A 21,846-nucleotide genomic window follows, 5' to 3' on the forward strand; every position below is an offset into this window, starting at 1 on the left:
GTACTGGAGACCACTACTCTAGACCACTTAGTTACTGCATGATAACATTTTCCTTGCTATGTCTCTTCCTGAGCTAAACCAATGAAGCCATTTATTGGCCATCATGACCTTAGGCAAGTCAACCGGGACCAGGTTCGCACCATTTCCTGACACTTGCTTGGTACAAGAGACCCCGTCTGGCTGTCTTGTTCAGAAACAAGTTAGGTGGCCTGCGCTTCTGAGTTTTCATAGCAATCGGAGCAGAATATTCTGCATGGCTGAGTAAATTTGGGAACTATCAGGGTGGGTTTTGTTTCTCTTGGTTGGTTCCACCTCCCAAGCATTGACTCCCTCACTGAACTAACACCCTCTGTGGCCTCAGGAGGCGTTCATTTGTTCCAGGGATGGCCAGACACGGAAGAGTCAGGAAAGAAAATGTTATTTGCACTTCTAAATACATTGAAATATCCATAGTAGACTTGCAAGTCTTGGAAGCCTGGGTGCTTTTGATTTGCAAGAGCTTTCTGAGAGAGAATAGTTTTTTTTGGGAATTGTACAAGCTTTACTTTGAATATCAAGAGCCGAAGGTCTTAACAAATATTCATATGTAAAGTTTATCCATTAACTGTAAGTGTGAGAGAATTGTGCCACCACCTCTACCCACTCCTCCAACACATACTTTTCAAAAGAAATTTAAAAATCTGTTCTGCACTGAAGATGAAGACAAGAATTTTCAAGGGTTAATTATGTCCTTAACGCTCCCATCCACCAAGATAGAGAGGGTGATTACAACTCCACATAAAGTTTGGAGGAAGCTATGGAAAAGATCTGTGATTCATTTTATTTTATTTTTTAAAAACTTATTTATTTATTTGTTTGTTTTATTTTCAGCTGCATTGGGTCATCGTTGCTGTGCACGGGCTTTTCTCTAGTTGTGGCAAGTAGGAGCTACTCTTCGTTGTGGTGTGCGGGCTTTTCATTGCGGTGGCTTCTCTTGTTGCAGAGCATGGGCTCTAGGTGCCCGGGCTTCAGTGGTTGTGGCATGCAGGCTCAGTATTTGTGGCTCGCAGGCTCTAGAGCACAGGCTCAGTAGTTGTGGTGCACAGGCTTAGCTGCTCCGCGGCATGTGGGATCTTCCCGGACTAGGGCTCGAGCCCGTGTCCCCTGCATTGGCAGGCAGATTCTTAACCACTGAGCCAACAGGGATGTCCCATGTGATTCATTTTAAAGAATGTAGCCCGAGGAGACTGTTAGCTTCTCCATGAACCCACTGGCTTGTTTGGTGCTAGCATGGTGAATCAGTAGTGAGGCGGGCGTAGACAAATAGGCTGCAGACAGCTTCACAGGTCTCAGACAGCAGAGCATTCCTGATCTCTGAGAAGGTTTGGGCTGGAGGGTGAGAGGACCTGAAGGGACATCACAGTGGGAATGAAGAGGATGCAGAGTTCATGGACCATTCAGTTGGAAATCTTGGTGAATATACAGATTTCATGTCATTTACTTCTGCTTGCCTTATTACTATCATCTTTAATAACCAAGGACCAGGTGCTCTCCCCCTGCTGCAATGACTCTGCATATGCCCAAGAACAAAGATACAGCCCCCAGGGAAAAGTGAGGGGTCCCAGAAGCTTGAAATGACTAAGATCCTGAAAAAAATGATCCTGAAAAAAAGATATTGAAAAAAAAATAATTTCATTCAACATGTATTTTTGAGTTTCTACAAAGGGGCAGAGATAGTTCCAAGGATTGAGGAAACAGTGATCACCACAGGAGATAACCATTTTGCTTTTAGGCATTCTCAAGGGGTAGCCTAGGCAATAAAAAGATAAACAAAATGCATAACGTGTTTGACCATGCGCTATGGAAAAGATTAAATCAGGGAGATGGAATAAGTAGTGCTGAGTAGGAAGGTGATGGGCAGTGATTACGAGGGGAGATTGTAATTTTAAATAAGGTTGCCAAGAAAGTCCTCACTAAGAGAATAACATTTGAGTAAAGACCTGAAGGGGTGAAGAAATGAGCCATGTGGATAAGTGGGGAAAAAGCATTTCAGGCAGAATAAAGAGTAAGTTTACCTAAGGCTGGGGCATGCCTGATGGGCTGATAAATAGCATAGAAGCCGGTGTAGCCAGCACAGAGTGAATGGGGGAGACGGCTAGGAGAAGGACTCAGAGAGTAACAGTGGGACAGTGTGTGTGTGTGTCTGTGTGTGTGTGTGTCTGTGTGTCTGTGTGTGTACTGAGATGGGACACATATAAAGAGTTTGGAGGAGAAGATACAGACCTTCCTTACAAGAGAATTCTGTTTTGTATATATTGATATTCTCCTCTTCAGGAGGTGGACGCTCTCTGCCTTGAAGGTGGGCTAGACTTAGTGACTTAATTCTAAAAAGAGACTATAGGAAGGGAGAAATAGTAACTTTCCAATAAAGAAACCTGGAAAATACTGGCAAGTTGTCCCAGGAAATACCGGGAAACTGTCATAGACTAGAGGAGACTAGGGAGATATAATGAGTAAATGAAGTGTGTCACCCTTAGACCCTGGAACAGAAAGAGGATATTATTAGAAAAACTGATGACATCCAAATATTTATTAATATTTAATAATCCAAATTATTATTAACTAGGAGACTAGTTAATAATAATGTATCAAGGTTTTTGTTCTGTTTTGGTTTAGCTTTGACAAATGTTTTACGGTAGTATAAGATATTAGTGATGGGTGAGAGGTATACTGAAACTCTCTGTATCTAGGAGAATGCAAGCATCCCCTCTTATTTAGAAAAAGACGTCCCAAGATTGTCTACATTACCTGGAGCCCTGAAGTTATCAAAGAGATTCATTATGGCTGTGAAAATAACCCTGGACAGCACAACAGTATGGAATAGGTAACCAGAGCCAATATCAGTTGCCTTGGTTACAGGAGACTTGCTGCTTACAAAGAGAAAAAGTCAAGTAGGTTCAAAACCTTGCTACCTGTGAACTACAAAAAGGGAAACACCAGTCCTTCCCAGGGAATAGTACAGCATAGACCTACTGAGCCTGGGAGGCTAGGAGGGGAAGAGCCACGTGGCTGGCTAAGGCTACTTACCAATTTCCGCATGTCTGGCTTGATTATGTGTTTTCCTTGATGTGGACCCATTTTTTCAGAGCTAGAATTTGAGTAATTTAAGTACTTTTTAAAGCATTTATTTTATATCTTGTACATGTGCTACCAAGATTGTTGTAGTAGTTTATACTCATTAGTTTCTCATTTATTTTACATATAAAATGTTTCCATTCGTTAAAACAACAGTTAAAAACAACAACAAAAAGACTGAACACAGTATGGAAACTTAGGGACTTATTACTAACAGGGCATAGAAATATGTTAGTGAATTCAATTTCTAACTTCAGCATTGACCATCTACATGATTGTGAATTTATTTCTTCAAAGAAGTCTTTATTCTCAGATTATTTTTGTTTTCATTATAAATGATAACTTTAGAGAATGTCATGTTCCCAGTGTATTTGCTAAATTTTATTATTAAGCACTTTTTTTTTAAACCTTGCTTAGATATATAAGGCACATATTCCATTCTAATCTATAATCCCCAAGGGCACGTATATGTTGGGAAAATGTATTATCTGTTGAGATAACGATATTTCATTCTTTTAGAATTACATAAACATACTTTCATATAATTCCATTAAAAAGTATACAGTGTCTGTTGACAGTAAGGTGAAAGGCAATGATGTCACCACCAACTTTAGAATGTCTCCTTAGGCTTAGATTATCTTTGACATTTCCAGTTTGGGACTTTTCTCTTCATCTAATAGAAACCTTTTTTTTCTTTCTTTTTTTTTTTTTTTAACCCTTTTATGGATCACCTGTGAAGCTGGATGGACCACCAAAACCTTTTAAGGTAGCATTTTGCTAGCATCTTTCATGCCCTAGGCAAAAAAACATTGTTAATTTCCAGTCCTTTCACATTTCAATCTGTATGAATACCCACCTGATATAGGAAACTCAAGGAGTATGAGAGGAGCAATATGTTGAAATTATCCCCATTTATCAATTCCCTAGAGTAAGTGAAAGCGTGACCTTAGTGACTTTGTATCTGAGTTCTAGTAAGGAATTTTGTTTTTAAAATGATACAAATCCCTCAAGATGTAAATTTCTAGTGACTTTAAGGAGGTCTAAAGCGGGGGGGGGGGGGGGGGGGGGGGGGGGGGGGGGGTGGGGGGGGTGGGGGGGTGGGGGATGGTCAGCTGGAATACAGACATGATTCAATGGCCAAAGGACATTTTTGAACCTTTCACTCAAGGAGTTTCTAGATTTTAGGACCTGGGAATTTCAGCTCCCTCTTTCTCCTAGGCATACACATACATTTAATTCAAATGCTAAAACAAACAAATAAACAAAAAACCAAAACACCAGAATTATTGTCCTTTCATCATATTTTTAGGAACAATTAGACAGTTTGTTTTTTCTAGCAGAATGGAGATGCAGAGGTTTCCCCAGACTTCAGGAGCTGGTTTCTCAGTCATAAAGGATCTCTGCCCTTTGAAGGCTGCAGTTTGTCATGTCAGAGCATGGGGTTGGTGCCTCCAAAACCCCCCGTTCTGGTCACTCACTTGTATCAAACTAGTAACACTTCTTTTTAGTATACATTCAGCCAAAGTAGGAGAATATGAAATCATTTGAATGTGGCAAGAATACTATTAGGAAATACTGCTTTGGGCAGCTTAAGATGTCTAAATTTTCTTGAGACCTCTGTTCTGTATTAGGATATATTCATTTATTTTAAAAGGTGAGTGTTTACTAACAACCTTGAGAGAGCTGAATAAGAATCATCAGATTCCATTTTAAAAGATTTTTTTCAGTCATTTTGAATGGTATATTTGGAGGATTTTAATAAAATATATATTTTGAATAGTCCAGGTTGGGTAGTAAGTATTAAGCCTCCTCTTAGGATTTAAGATAATTATGAGATAATATGGAGCTAAAACTTTAAATATAACTAAGAAGGTGTATTTTTGACATTACAACTATTCTTAAAGTTTTCAGAATTTTGACCGTCCGTTTTGGTTATCCTATTTGTCTGACAGTTTTCTCCGTCTCCCTAAATGTAAAAGTGCCATGTTGTATGCACATGTATTTTAAACTAACGTAGATTTGAATTAACTTTAAATTGTGTAAAGACTATTGTTCAGAGTAACTTAGGGATTACAGAATCAAGGCAGGAATTAGCAACCAATTTTGAACACTCATTGAGATTCATCTTGGAATACCAAATCCTTGGTTTTAAGTGAATAATTTTGGTAGGAGAAGAATCAGTATTCCACAAATTCATGATGAAAGACTGTTATTGCTCAAGCATAATTATCATGACTGGCATAAGTACTTGAGAGTAAGTAACAAAACTCACTCTCAACGCTACCAGCCCGTCCTGTATTCAAAATTCAATTTGTAGATAAGGAGAATTAAAAAGAAGATGAGTGCCTTCTAATCTGCCATCAAGGTTATTCACTAGTCAAAATCCCTTGTGTTTTTGGTATCAGCATATACTCTTGTCTTTTGAAAACCTGATTATTTCACCAATATGGCCTTATTTTCTAAAATGAAAGTGTTTGTCAAGGAGGCAGTTTTCTCTCTGGAAAAACAATTAGAAAAAGCTATGGCCAAGTTATGAAAGATGAAATGATGTGACTAGCCAATTTAAATGGCGCTACGTCTAAGCTTTCATCATTTTGTTTTCTGCGGTTGAATTAACCTATTTCTTTTGCTGTGCATCCTACTGGAGAAAGTTACTAATGGTCAGAATGTCCTCACGGTCCTTAAACATGAGCTCCTTGCTATACGGCCTGTTTTCTGGCACAGCAGCATGACTTGAGGGTTAGAGATCATGGTTATAGAGAGACCAACCACAGAAGCTGGAATTTCTACAGCTGTTATAGCCCCATGTGTTTTTCTGCTTTAAGTTTCTCTATGAGCTAAGTTTGAGAGTCACAGGGTGACCTTGGGCAAATTGCTTAACCTTTCTGGACATCATTTTACTCGAAGACTCTTCACCACGGTGCTTCCCATTTCTGAAATACAGTTGAAATTCTTTGAATACAGAGAATTTTATCAGTCAGACTGAAATATGGGATTCATTCAATCATTAATTAATAAATTATATTCTTGTTTAGAAGAGATATAATTATATTCAAGCAAAATACTCTGTACTAAGATAGGCTGTGGTCTGAAGGGATCCTTTTAGCGTTTGAACCAGGAGGGGTTCTCAAAACAGACCATATACACTTTCTAATGGAGTAGAATAGAGTATTTCTCCGAAGGCAGCTTTTCAAGAGAAGGCTCTCCTATGTCAGTTCTGTTAAAAAAAATTATTAAAAATTTGGAAATAAAGCAAAGGGATGGCTGTGTGTCTTTTCAGCATCATAATGTAACATTGTCTAACAGGCCCACCCAAGAATTACTTAATTCTTTAGGAGAACTATACTTTTGTTTGACATATTATTTTGTATTGATTAGGGCCTGTATTCTGTGATATTACATGTTAATGTATAAAGTTTTATCCGGTAGAGGTGCAAATGATTTCCATTTATAGAAAATATAACCTTGAGATGATGATTTTACTGCTTTGTAGAATATCAGCCAGTTTTGTATCTAACCTAGCAATCTATTCCAACATTCTTCCTTCAGTTTCTATAACTACTCAGTTCTCCATATCCTCTTTGAGCCAGATTTATCATCCTGCTGGTTCCCTCATGAATGAGTTATGTAAATTTTGACATACTTAATATTTATGAGTCACAATTGTAACATTAAAACATGTTTACTTTGACAGTTCATTGTTGCTTCTGCTGCCTTCCTCCTGCCACCACCTGGAGGAGCAGAGGGTTGCCCAAAGCAGAAAAATTTCTAACTCTACATAGTCCTAACTTTGGACTCCCGTCTCTTTTTCATCTGTGTGCTATCCCCTACTTTAAGGTGTTTGTTGTAATGATTCAATCCAATGACAGTACATCATTGGCACTTGAGTTTTAAAAATTTGTGCTTTTGACTATTTTCAAGCAACTTAACATGTAGCGATTTGCAGTTTTGCTGAGGAGTGAATTTTGGTTGTAAGCTTTGCAATACTGATGTGCTAGAATGACTCACAGAAATAGGGAGGCATCCACCACAGCCTCTGAATTTCAACTTGGCTGTGTTCTTTCTCATTAGCATGCACACAAACTCTCCTAAAGTGATAAAACCTTAGTTTCTTTGTGTAAAATGGGCTATAAAAGAAAATAGCGTTGGTGACGGTAGTAAAGAGAAAGAATAGAGGTCTAAGAAAGCAATCATTCTTGGCCACAAAACAGAAGTTTTGGAACTGCAAAATATACCATCAATTCAGTTAATTCAGCAAAAAACATGAAAAATATTTGCCCTAATAATCAAATACTTAATTAAAGTAATATATTTTACTCTCATTAAGTTGTCAAAATTTAACAAATAATATTGGTATTTCAAGGGTTTGAGAAAGGCTTGTTCTTGTCCGGAATGTAGAGCAAGAGAGTGGAAAGGTCACTGAACTTGTAACAATAATGTCTGAGTTCAAGTTTTAGCTCTTCTACTAATTAGCTGTAGAAACTATACCTAAAATCTCTTGGTGGTAAATTCTAGGAGGACATTGTTTATTGATTTATTGAATAGGTTACGTGAAGTTCTAGGTTTAGGATAGATCAGTGACTATTATAAAGATCTCTGCCCTCAAAGAGGTTTCATTTTGCATTGTAGGAGGAAGAGGAAGGAAGAAGGGAAAGATAGTGAATAAAAATAAATAAATAACTAAATTACTAAATACCGTAGAATATGACAAATGACAGAAATTTTTTAAAAAATTAATTTATTTATTTTTGGCTGTGTTGGGTCTTTGTGGCTGTGCGCAGGCTTCCTCTAGTTGCAGCGAGCGGGGGCTACTCTTTGTTGCAGTTCGCGGGCTTCTCATTGCAGTGGCTTCTCTTGTTGCAGAACACGGGCTCTAGGCGTGCAGGCTTCAGTTGTTGTGACGCGCGGGCTCCGTAGTTGTGACTCACAGGCTCTAGAGCGCAGGCTCAGTAGTTGTGGCACATGGGCTTAGTTGCTGCGAGGCATGTGGGATCTCCCCGGACCAGGGCTCAAACCCCTGTCCCCTGCACTGGCAGGTGGATTCTTAACCACTGCACCACCAGGGAAGTCCCCAGACAATTTTTAAAAAATAAGACAGGGTGAGTGGGCACTGGCAGTGTGTGTGTGTGTGTGTGTGTGTGTGTGTGTGTGTGTGTGTGTGTGTGCGTGCATGCATGTGCACAGTTGTGTCATTGCAGTAATAAATGAGGTGGTAATAAATGAGGTGGTAAAAGTAAGCCTCCATGATATGGTGACATTTGAGCAAAGACATGAAAAAGTTATGGATTTAACCAAGCTGGGAATAACATCCACACAGAAGGAACAACTAAAGTGTAGCTGCTAAGGTGGGAGCTTGTCTGGCCCATGTTCTAGGAAGAAGAAGGGACTGATGTGGCTGGAGCGGAGTGATCAAGGGGAAGAGCAGTTGGAGATGAGGTCAGAGAGGTAAGCAAGATGGTGTTTTCAGTCCTGTAAGGTCTAGTAAGCCATTGTCTTTTACTCTGTGCCAGGAGGAGGACAATTGGGGGTTATGAACAGAAGATGGATACAAGAGTGTTTTAAAAGAGTCACTCTAGCCGCCATGTTGAGAGTCTTATAAAGGGGCAAGGGTGGAAGTGGGAACTGTTAAGAGGCTACTGCCAGGTGAGAGATGATGGCATACAGCAGGTAGCAGCAGAGAAGGTGAGGAAAAGCATTCAGATTCTGAATATATTTTGAAAGTACAGCAAATAAGATTTGTGGTTGGAATGGTTGTGAGCTGTGAGAGAAAGAGAGAAGTCAAAGAGGGCTCCAGCATTTTTCATTTGCTGAATAGGAAGGTGGGATTGTTATTAACTAAGAGAAAGCTGAGGGTAGAGCAGGTTTTGGCAGTAAGATCAGTTCAAATTCGGGCATGTTGTGTTTAAGATGTTTATTTTACATCCAAGGACATACAAATCTGGAGCCTGTGAATGTGTTCTGAGTTGGAGATATACATTTGGAGGTCAGCAGCATATCACTGGTATGTATTATCACATAATACTGCTGTTTTACCAAGGGAATCAGTATAGTTAGAGAAAACTGAGCCCTGGGGCATCGCAACATTCAAGGGTCTGAGCAAAAGAGGAAGAACTAACCAAGGAGATTAAAAAGGCGTAGCCAGTGAGATAGGAGAAAAACCAGAGAATGTTGTGTCCTGCAAGCCAAGTGAAAAAGTGTATCAGAAAGGAGGGAGTGATCAACTGTGCCAAATCCTGCTGATAGGCAAGCGAAGGTAGGACCGGGCTGCTGGATTTGGCAACATCGTGGATATTGTTCACATTTAGAGTGAACAGTTAAGAGCAGTTTCGCTGGAGGCAAAAATCTGACTAAATTGGTTTTAATGGAGAATGGCAAGAAATAAAATACAGACAGCAGGTATAGGTGTTCTTGGAGGTGTTTTTCTTCAAAAGACAGGGAAGAAATGAGCCAATAGCCAGTGGGTTAAGTGGAATCCAAAGAAGTTATTGTTTTTTGACTTTTGGGGTTTTTTTTGCGGTACGCGGGCCTCTCACTGTTGTGGCCTCTCCTGTTGCGGAGCACAGGCTCCGGACATGCAGGCTCAGCGGCCATGGCTCACGGGCCCAGCCGCTCCGCGGCATGTGGGATCTTCCCAGACCGGGGCACGAACCCGTGTCCCCTGCATAGACAGGTGGACTCTCAACCACTGCGCCACCAGGGAAGCCCAGAAGTTATTGTTTTATTTTATTTTTTTTAATATTTTTAAAAGATAAGAATGACATCAGTATCTTACTTGCATTTAAATGAAAATGATCCAGCAGAGAGTGCTGGAGTGATGTCTTTGAGTAGGCTGTAGGGAATGCCATTTAGTGCCTAAGAAAAGGTGTTGGCTTTAGGTAGGATCATGGATAGTAACAGGCAGGGAGACAGAGATGTGATATGTGTACTGGTAGGTGTGTAAATATGGTGGTGGAAGTCTTTGGAAGTTGTCTTCTGATTGCTTTAATTTTCTCAGTGATGAAGGGTAGTGAAGATAGGAAGGAAGTTTGGGTATTTGAGAAGAGTGAAAGTGTGAAAAGGTTATCCAGCAGAGTGGGAAACGGAATGATCTTGGGAAATTAAGTTGTGATATTCCTGTTGTTGTGATATGTGTAAGTAGTATTAAGAGCATATTTGAGGATCCAGCATGAGTTTAAAGTGAGACCATTCAGCAGAACTGTATGTTTTTCTCCAGTCACAGTTAGTTGTAGGGTGGAGGTTTGGCACAGGCAGAGAGTTAGATTGTAACCAAGACTCTGGTCTTCCAAGTAAGTATGATAAATCTGAAGAGAGGCAGAAGAGTCAAAGGTATACGTAAGGGAGCAGTTATAAAACTTGATCATGGAATTTAAGCTTGGCAAGTAGGGGGATGATAACATTAAAGGGTGAGGAACAATGGAATAGTGGTAGATCAATGGAGGTCCCAGTGAATTTGAAAGATGATTGAGGATGGGATAGTACAGGGAGTGATTTGGAAAGATTGGAGGTGGTGGTCAGAGGGTGGAAGGCATGAATTTAACATTAAGAAGGGTTACATTTATTGCTAATAACATGGTCTTAGGGCTATGACCATAGGATTAGCGGCTGTTGACATGATCAATGGAGAAGAGAAAAGTTCAAGGAATTGAGAGGCCAGGGTGCAGGCATGATGATCTACTTGTGTGTCCATAGGTTCCAGAATGAAGGCAGGAGTAGCACAGAATAGTACAACTATCAGCCAGGAGCTAGAATCTGGAGAGATGAGGGGATAGCAGAGTCATCAATCAATGTGTGATATATGATGATGTGAGATTCAAGTGGCGTTTTTAGGGAAGAGGGAGGGAGAAGTGTCTGAAAGCCATGAGGAGCAAGGATGACACCTACTCATCTCCAGGCTCGAAGATCTGAAGGCTACAAAAGGAAAAGCAGTCTCCAATTGGAAGGCTGATAGGGTATTCTCAGGGGAAAGCCAGGTTTTGATGAGAGCAAGAAGGTGAAGGTAGTGTTCAAAGAATGTTTGTGAAAATAGAGGTATGGCAGCCAGCCACCAAGATGATACCCAGTGATCCTCACCCCCTGGTATGTAAGCCATTTTTTAGTCCCCTCCCTTACTGGATCAGCTGACCTGTGTGACCAATAGAATACTGCAGAAGTGATGATGTGTAATTTCTGAGGCAAGGTCATACTGCAGCTTCTGCTTTGCTCTCTTAGATTACTGGTTCTTGGTGAATCCAGCCACCAGGCCATGAGGACACTCAAGCAGCCCTGTCAAGAGGTCCTTGTGGAGAGGAAAAGAGGCTTCCCCCCCAGTAACTACCACCAACTTGCCAGTATGTGTGAACTACATTGAAAGCAGATCCTTCCTCCCCAAACTTTCAGATGACTGCACCCTTGTGAGAGACTCCAAGCTAAAAGTGTCTAACCAAGTCATTACCTGATTTCCAATCTGCAAAAACTATGCTATATAGTAAATGATTGTTTTTATTTTAAGTCACTAATTTTTGGAGTTATTTGGTATGCAGCAAATCTATTGATAATTAATACAAGGTTATTTTGCAAACAATGGACATGAATTTCAGAAAGCACCATGGATGGGTTTTCAGGAGTGGTGGAAGGGAGAGAGAAGATGAAAGAATAGGATATGTAAAGAGTTTTTAAAGGATTAGAGTGTGGGAGATAAGAGGGATTCTAGGAGGGTTTGTGGTAGCTGACATAAATTTAGGATAGATGAATAAATGAGATAGTTGTCAAGATAGATAATGGTGGTGAGAACACGTGTTTGGTGGTGAAGAAGGAGGGAGTTTCTGAAAATCTGTTTTCACCTTTGATTATGGAGGTGGAAGGGCTAGGGAGGGTGGTCTTGGCCCCTGGGTGAGTTCACTCTTGGTCACTGGTCTTACATGTGTGTTCTGTGTGGATCTCTGTTAATAGTACGTGTTTATTTCTCATTTGATTTTCATATTATGATCCTTACTTCACAAGTGAGAATGTTGAGACCTAAGGAAGTTAAGTATCTGGTCTGAGGGCACATAGCCAAGTAAGACAGAGTCAGAATTTGAATTTGGGTCCCTGACTTTAAATTCTGCCCCAATTCTGTATTTTACCTGGAGACAGAAACATTTTAAAACCAAAGTACTTTAATTTTCTAAGGGTAGGATGGAAGTTAGTCATCTCAGACATGGATTTATGCAGTGTGATTATAAATTCTCTTTAAAAAGCCCACATGATACCTCTGCATAATGACATAGAAAAGAATCCAATATGAGAGCCATTTACAGTTGATCAGAGTAATATCAAGTACCTGGAAGATGCCAGCAAATAAAAGAGATAAGAACCAGAAGTACAAAATGGATGTTAAATTCATTGTTTTATTGCCCTTCTCCCCAGTTAGAATGTAAATTCTATGAGGGCAGAACTTTGCCTTGTGCCTGGCACTCAGTAGGTGCTCAGTAAATATTTTAGTGTGTGTTAAAAGAATGAAGACATGGGGTTCAGCCAAACGAAAAGTCTTTTGGGTGAAAACATTCTAAGTCACATGTTCAAGATAAGGGAGTGGGTCAGGACAAGTCGAGGGCAGAGTTATGAGGTTGAAGAAATTTGTCATCAGGACTTGTTCCTTGTCTATCCTGCCTGTCTATCCAGACTCCACGGCAGGTTCACATTCAGAGACATTTCATCACATCATTCCTGTTGCCGCTGTTCTCCTTTAGGTCCTTAGGAACACTGAGAAACCAATAGTTCTTACCTGGCAACATATTAGATCATCTGGAAACTTAACAAAATAAAAAAATGCAACAAAAAACAGTTTCTGGGTTCTCCTCCCCTACATGGTCTCATTTAACTGGCTTGGGGTTGGACCCAGACATCGGCAGTTTTTTAAAAAAAGTCCTCTAGGTGATTTTACTGTGTAGCTAGGATTGAGAAGCAAGCAACGACTCGGTAGTACTATCTTTCTCAGAGAAATCTGAACGTTGAGAGATGTGAGGTTGATAAGAAAGGAATGCAGTTCTGACTAGCACAATTTCAGACATGAATGGGTGGGTGGAGGGGCATCCCCAGCAATCACACCACCTAGATCTAGCATGGCACTTAGACAGGAGGTACTAAAATGTCTGCTGAAGGGATGGATGAATTCATACCAGCTCCTTGCTCTTGCATAAAGGCTGATCTCTCTACCTGAAGAGAAGATTGAGCTATGGAGACTGCTCTGACAATGGAACAATCTGGGAAACAAAAATTCTAGATCAGTTGTGGGAGGGATGCATGGGCGGGAGGATGACTGTAAAGTCATGTGTAGATGAAACATAAATATGTCTTGCATACACATACTACTTTTTTCAAAAGTGTATTCATAATACCATGGTGAATAAAACAAAGTTTTCTTTTTAAACCTATTATTTAATTCACTGAAGCCTTTTTTATTTTGTATTTTCTTGTTCAGTAGATAACAATTACAATTAATTACAATTATTGTTTTTGAATCTAGACTTTTTTTTAACATTGAAAAGAAGTCTTTATGTATAAAAAGAATGATACCGTCTCATCTAGTCTGGAGGAAAGATGTTTTGGAGGAGTTTAGGACATGCACGAAAGTGAGAGGAACTGGTGGAGGACTATTCTGTGTATACTCAATATATTCCATTTTATTTTGCGCTGAAAGAAGCTGGAGTTAATACGAGCTCTGAGCACACAAGTTTGATGTAAAACAAAGCATTTGCATCCTGCCCTTCTCAAAGGGTGACCCAACATCATTCTTAACTGTTTTAAACAAACATAAAAGGAGACAGTCCCAGAGACCTGTTTGGGGCTTCTGGGGTAGAGAGTTTATCCATGTTCCCTCCAACATAACCATAGCTCTGATTACTGTAAGAAGCAATAACATATCCCTCTTTCATGATGACTAGCAGTCAAAAGAGTCATCCATTACTTTATCAGCTCCAAAGAAGAAGGGGTAAATGATAAAGTAGCATCCTTGCCTAAAATGAATGAATATAATGGCCTAAGGCTTATTTTTGTAGTGACTCACTGCTTCAAGCTGACTTCTGAATCAGGTATACACAGGCCACTTGTACATTCTCCATCAAATCATTAAGAAGTGAAACGACAATGACAAACCACTGTCTCTAACATTTATTATATATGAAAAGCATTTAGGAGATGTAAGGACCAGGCAGTTATGAAACAACTATGAAGATGTAAGACCGAAAGCATCAACAGTGACATTCAGCTGCTCAGTAATGCCAGAAAATGGTTAGCGCCCTTTCGTTTGTGACTTTAATTCTCATGTAGGCTCAAGACAGGAAAAGGCCACCAGCATATAACGGCTGAATTAACATTTGATTTGGAGTCATATGTCCTGGTTCTGAGTCACTGCTCTGACAAAACTTGTTGAAACAATTACCCGAGCAAGTCGCGTAATCTCCCAGAGTCTTAATTTCCCCATCCTAAATAGGAAATAAGAATTTCTGCTGCACTACTTTAGTAATGGAGGTTTAGTTGACATACTGAGTATTGTAGAAGTATTTTATAAAATAAAAATCATCATGCAGATATTTGCTATTATTATTGCATTAATCATCAATGACCTTATTCAGTCCAAAATAGTGCTGCCCAGATCATGGCTTCATAGTCTGAAAGTTCTGGGTTTAGAGCATCCCATATCCTCATCAGTAGTAAATATTTATTCTAGGGCCCAATAGTAGTCATGTGACTTTAGCTTAAAGGTAAAATTGTCAAAACTTATCTGGGGAGAGTCAAGTCTACTATTACTTTTTGGGGGGGTATTTTATTTTTTATTGGAGTATAATTGCTTTACAATGTTGTGTTAGTTTCTGCTGTACAATGAAGTGAATCAGCTATATGTGTACCTATATCCCCTCCCTCTTGGACCTCCCTCCCACCTCACTCCCCCATCCCACCCATCTAGGTCATCAACAGAGCACTGCACTGAGCTTCCTGTGCTTTATAGCGTGTTCCCGCTAGCTATCTATTTTACACATGGTAGTGTATATATGTCATTAATGTGAAAATATTGACTTTTTGGTAAGATCCATAACAAAGGGTTTTAAAAAGTTCTGGAACGAGGCAGGAGAGTTGGGGGGAGGGAGAGTTGGATGAAGGTAATCAAAAGGTACAAACTTCCAGTTATAAGTACTAGAGATGTAATGTACAACATGACTAATATACTTAACACTGCTGTATGTTATATATGAAAGTTAAGACAGTAAATCCTGAGTTCTCATCACAAGAAAAAATTTTTTTTCTTTTATTTTGTATCTATATGAAATGATGGATGTTCACAAAACTTACTGTGGTAACCATTTCATGAAGTACGTCAGTCAAATCATTATGCTGTATACCTTAAACTAATGTAGTGTCATATGTTAATTATATCGCAATAAAACTGGAAGAAAAAACTAAGTAATTTGAATAATGTAAAAAAAGATTAAGGAAAAATGGAGATATTGGAACCTTCAAAGTAGTATAATAATTCTGTAATTTTATCTTTTTGTGGGTGTGTGTGTGGTACGCAGGCCTCTCACTGTTGCGGCCTCTCCCGTTGCGGAGCACAGGCTCCAGACGCGCAGGCTCAGTGGCCATGGGTCACGGGCCCAGCCGCTCCGCGGCATGTGGGATCTTCGGGGACCGGGGCACGAACCCGTGTCACCTGCATTGGCAGGCGGACTCTCAACCACTGCGCCACCAGGGAAACTTGTTTCTAGTATTGACTCCAATCTCTTACCCAATACAATTGCTTTCCTGATGAAGGATCCTGGAAAGTGAGTGGCTGAATAGGTAAAACTTGGAGGAAGCTCTCACTTTTGTCTTTTCAAGGCTAAACAGGACACATGAAAATAAAATAAATAATACAATCATGATTTTTTCCACCTGTACTAAGTAGAATGAAAATAGGCTTACCTCATCAAATATTTTTTTCCGGTAAAGAAACACATGGCCTGACCATATTTCTCCATTTCCTAGGATTAGTAGAGGATTCAAAATTATAGTGAAAGATTGAAGGAGATGATTGTGGGAAGAATCAAAGCCCTAAAGGAGAGGTCGTTCAGCAGACATCTTCATAATGATTCAGAAGACCTTCAGCTTCCAGAGGAATAAGGCTTTACAGTGAACAGAGGGTATTATGCAGACATATCCTGCAGAAGAACTGCTGGACAGATTGGTGTCCATATGAATTCTTTTGGCAAGAGATACTGAAAGTTCTGGATTTGTGAAGTTAAAATCTGGTAACAGATGAGCTTAATGAATCAGAGAAAGGCAAAGTTCAGCTGCACGTGTATAGGTTGTGTCCTATTAACATTGGGTATTACTATTGAGTGATGATACAGCATAAGCACAGCTGAGTCAAACTCTGGTTCCTCTGATCAGGGTAAAATTAGGGTCAAGTAGAACAAAATTCTCTAGTGAGTAAAATGAGCCAAAGGATTCATGGTACCTATTTAAAAAATTATTTCTCTCTCAGTCTCTGTTTCTCTCTTGGGTTTATTTGCATTTCCATAATCCCAGAATGAATTTATTTTTTTGTAGTATGATAACATTTTTAATATAAAAGATTAATTTTTAGAATTGTGGTTTATTAAAAGTTTTTTTTTCCCCCAAACAGATGATACAGAGTAGTATGTTAAACTTGATTATGTGGGAGTGTACTTAGGACAGAATGATTCACACCAGTGAAACAGAATTTCTGCTGCCCCTTTAGTTCCTAACTCCACTGAAATTAAAGAAAACAATAGAATGTGTGCTAATATTTACTCAGTCATTTAATATTTTATAATGAACATCGATAACTTTTAAAGGATGTAGATACAGCAGCATTTCTGTTTGTTTCGTCATGGGTCTGGGATTTTTGTGCAGAATTTTCACGGTTTTCTGGTTTTTAAATAGATTAGTATGACACTGTAGAACATTTCTTGTTAGTGGGGAAAAATCGGCAGCAATAAATGTCTAGCAAATGTAGGGGTATGTGTCCCAAATAGAGTATTCTTAAAGCTCTGGAGACTCAAGGACCATATTCTGTTGGGTCTTATCTTTCTCCTTTGCCCACTCTCACTCCTCAGACCCCTCACTAACCCTGACATCGCACATGTACCAAAACCTGAATTAGACCTAGGTCTTTCTGTCAAATCTAAAAGAAACCCAAGTAAATTATAAAGTTCCTGTACGCTTTTCCTGAGGCACTTTGAAGAGACAGCAAACTGGAATTACGTTGCATGGCACCTGGCAAACATTCCCATTATCCACAGGCTACAGCACTCCCCCGGCCCCAACTCTGTTCGCTCTCCTAAATGGTCAGAACCCCACCTCCTCCTAGCTTTGCCAGCTCCTCTGCCCTTCCCCTACTGCCTCCTTCAGCATCCGGGTGGATGCCTTTCCTTGGTCTGCAGCTGTCTGCCCTCTTGGTTTTTTCTCTTCAACAAATGCCCCGTATCAGCAATAAAGAAGGCGTGGAAGTGAAGAGCAACCAAGCCATCTCCTGGAACTGGCAGAGGAAGAAACGTGGTGAACACACTATATTTAGCTCGGTCAAACAGACTCAGACACATTCTAGTATGAACTTAGAACTGAGACCCTGCTTGGGGAATACTGGTTGTTACCAACCGCTCTTCCTTCCTCATGCTTTTTCCTCCACATCTCCTGTTTTGCATGCTTTGCCACATGCAATTGCCGTGGGGAAAAATGAGAAGCGCTAGAGGCTATTTAGGAGGTAGGGTCCCGACTGACTCTTCAAAGGGAGGAGGCTTAGCTTGACTCTGGGATATGGGGCATGGGCCCAGAAGGACACTGTTGATTGCAGCTCAGTGCAGATGCCTACACTTGGGAGGGCAGCTCCAAGCCCTGTTGCAAAGGGATAAAACGGCCCAAGGCCGGCGATACTCCGTCTGCGCCTGCGCCGAGTGGGGTGGAGCGCAGCTGCCGTCGATATTGCCTCTTCCCGCCTCCAGGCAGCCGGTCGACGGCCGTTGGCCCTCAGGCCGAGCCTCGTCCCTTACTGAGTTCTGGGGAGCGCCTGGCCGACGTGAGGGCTGTAGAGATGGACTTCGAGGGCAGAGTGAGTACAAAGACGCGGGAGACGTCTCGGGCGGCGGCCGGTTGCCGGGGTTTCCCGGGAGGAGCGCGGTCTGGAGGGCGGGGAGGCGTCGAGTCCTGCGGGGCCTGCGGGGAGCAGCCTCCGGAGCGCCCTCGCGGTGGCGTCCTCACATCCCAAGGTAGCTTCTGGGTTCCACTCTTGCCCCAAACACCACGGATGACCCCTTCTCCCCGACTCCTGGGGCCGAGCATCGCAGAGGGTCGCGCGGGGCTGTGGTCCGGGCGGGAGAAGCTGGCGTGGGGCGAGCTGAGGCCGGTGTTTCCCGGGCTCTGGTGCAGCGAGCGGCCGCGCCTCTGTGGGAGCCGGGGTTGTGTCTGTGAAGGCGGAAGCCTTGACTTTGAAGGTGAGACGAGCCTAATGAAGTGCTTACTCGACTGCGGCACCGACCGTTCAGCGTTCGGGAGAGGAGAGCCTTGCTGAGGGCCTGGGGGTGGGCTAAGCTAGGAGGCCTTTTACCTGAACTTCCCTTCTACTTTTTTTCACTTCAAAATGAAGGTGGAAATGCTATAAGGCCTTATTTTTCTAATTCCTTGATGTTTTTTTTTTCTTTCCTTCTCTTTATATCTCACCTTCTCATGCTTTTCTTCCTCCGACCTTTCATCTAAAAACTGACCACCCCTTTAGAGGTTTTTACGGGAAAAAAAACCAAAAAAGAGAATCTTCTGTTTTAATCTTACATAACTGAACAAGTTGCGGGGCTCAGTATTTTCACAATAGTCAGTTTATACTATTCTCTTAACTCAAAACGTTACCTGAAAATTACAGGCCCTCTCCCATTTCTCTTCTCAGCCCCTCCCCCAGCAAACAAGGCTCAAAGTTTTTCATTATTTTGGGTCGATGAATATAAACATCATGAAGATACGTTATGATCAGCTTAAATGTACTAGAACGTTTAGCAATGATTGAGTTATATTTCTGAAGTTACCCTCGTCGCAGAGGAAATTGGTGGGAGTGAGTGTAAAACCCTACAAAGAAAACAATCCCCAGGCAGTATGTTCCGGTTCTTGTGTTGGTATTCTAGTCACTAGGGGTAAAATAAAAGAGAAAAAGACAATGCATATTTATTTTGAGAAAGCTTAGACAGAAATTTCTTGAAAAAAATTTCAAGAGGGGAGAAAGCGGAACAAAACTAGAGAGGGTGTCACAATTGAGGTCAGGAGCTCGCAGAGACTGAAGGTGTAAAAGAAGAGACAGTGAAGGTATCCAGGGCGGAAGGGGTGGGCAGTGGAATCAAACACATAGGAAGAAGGTGTTAAAGTTTCCTAACACCACGGTTTTATTCTCTTTAAGGAACTTATCCTGTATTGTTTTTCTGGTTGTTATTTGTGAACATGGCTTCTCTTTTCTTCTAAACTCCTTGAGGCTGGGATCCAGGTTTGTTTGCCCATGCTGTGGAAAAGATGGTAAACCTTGGGCACTCCCAGATGTCCAGCACACATCCAGAGGGCACTGGGTGGTCTCAAATGTTTGCGAGGAGATGAAGGAGCCTAGGTGCTGAGTGAGCAGAGGGGGAAAGACTTAATCAGGATCTTGGAAATTCTGATGACAAATCTAACTCCAGTTTTGTGGTCTTGATATTTTGTTTATTTAAGAATTTATTTAAATACAATTAATACAATTTAATTTATTTAAATACAATTAAGTGATAATCTTGACTACCTTCTTTATCTCTTATCTCACCAGATACATATCTCACCAATATATACCATGAATAAATACGTTTAAATTACAATAGTGAGCCATGTTCATTGTGGAAACAAGCATGAAGCAACTATAATTCTTTTCAGACATATCAACAGCTGTAGCTATAGGTATAGATTTATATGTTTTGGCACCATGTAGTATTTGATAAATTGCTATTTTATTTAATAATATAACATGAGTAACTTTCCACATCATTAGATTTCAGTGAGATGTCAACAGATGTTTGAGAGCAAGTTATGTAGGAATAAATCCATACTGTGAATCATTTATTCTGTAACTTGGAAATCAGATGTTTGGAACCAAATGGTATCATTAGTCAGGAAAAGACCAAATTCTTCCTAGGAACTTGAATAATCATGAAATATACAGCTCTTCACTGTAGAGCCCAGTATAGGAAAAGCCATTTGGAAGACAGGACAAGGGTATGGCTTCTTTTAATAGCATTTTTGCTGTAATCTACAAAGGAATTTAGTAATGATTAATGAATTAATATTTGTAAAGCATTTCACAATACATTTAATTTTAAAACCATACAAAACATTATCCATAAATATCAATTTAGGGCATGGTTTTGCCCTTTATTTTTTCTACAAAGAAGAAAAAATGTCATTCAGGACAGAAAAATATCTAATGTATTTTCTAGTTCTTAGTTTTGAGCTCATATTCTACTGAAAAACAGATATTCTAGGAAATGATTTAATGTCAGAATTACAATACCTGATTTATTATTCACAGCACAATTTTTTATTAAATACATTTTCAATCCCATTATCATTTTTTAAACTACTTAGCTCCAGTCAAAATGAAAATGCCCATTTCTTCATCTTTATTCATGCCTTTCACATTCCAGTGCCCTAGGAAGAGGTTTTCTGCATTGGTAAATGAAAAATTCTGGGTTACTCAGTATATCTGAAAGATAGAAAGTTGTAGTGGAAATGAATGATGCAAAAGCTCTACAGCAGCAACCGTTTGCTTCATTGTGTGTTTGCTGCCCTAGGATAGTATCTGTTATTTTTGTCATCAGCAAAACCATTTGGTTCCCTTGCCAGTGTCATTTATTCTCCCTGCCTTTTTCTGGGAGTCTAGATGGCTTAGTCAGCTGAGACTTGAGAACATGCTTTTTCCCCTTATGCGTCATAATTGGGAAAACTTTTTCTCCAAAAGTAGCACTAGGGTGAAAATAAAGTTCTTTAAAAGGCTATAGTAAGAAAACAGAAAAGATGCTTTCTTTCTAATGGATTGAAATGGAAATGTAGTATATGCAATGGGCTCTAAGAAGTCCTAGCTGATTTGTGACATGAAAATATATTTCCTCCAAAAACCATGCTTCTTGGAACTTTACTTTCAAATGACAGACGCCTTAGAGGGAAACATGAAAGGCCTACTACTATTTAAAAAGTCTGGGTTATTAAAAAAATATATATGCATTCCAGATAAGACATAAATTTCAGAAGGACTGTCTTCTAACACAGATTTTGTTTTATTTTTTTACTTGGCATAACAGAGAATTCAACACCCTATTTCATAGAAGCCATTTGTTTTTGGTTGACCTTAATTTTCTGGATGACTGCTTTTCTTCAGATATTTCCAGTTACGACTAAATTTCATTTAATAAGAAATGTTTAGGTTCGTTTGTGATCGAGAAATCAGATGTTCTAAATCCAAACATATATTAACAAACTGATTTGTAATTGTGTTAATGCCAGGACAAAGTCCATTTTTTATTTGGTTCTTTATTTTATTTATTTATTTATTTTTGCGGTACGCGGGCCTCTCACCGCTATGGCCTCTCCCGTTGCGGAGCACAGGCTCCAGGCGCACAGGCCCAGCGGCCATGGCCCACAGGCCCAGCCGCTCCGCGGCATGTGGGATCCTCCCGGACCGGGGCACGAACCCCTGTCCCCTGCATCAGCAGGCGGACTCTC

The sequence above is a fragment of the Leucopleurus acutus genome (assembly GCF_964270905.1).
Source record: "Leucopleurus acutus genome assembly, chromosome: 6".
Taxonomy (NCBI): domain Eukaryota; kingdom Metazoa; phylum Chordata; class Mammalia; order Artiodactyla; family Delphinidae; genus Leucopleurus; species Leucopleurus acutus.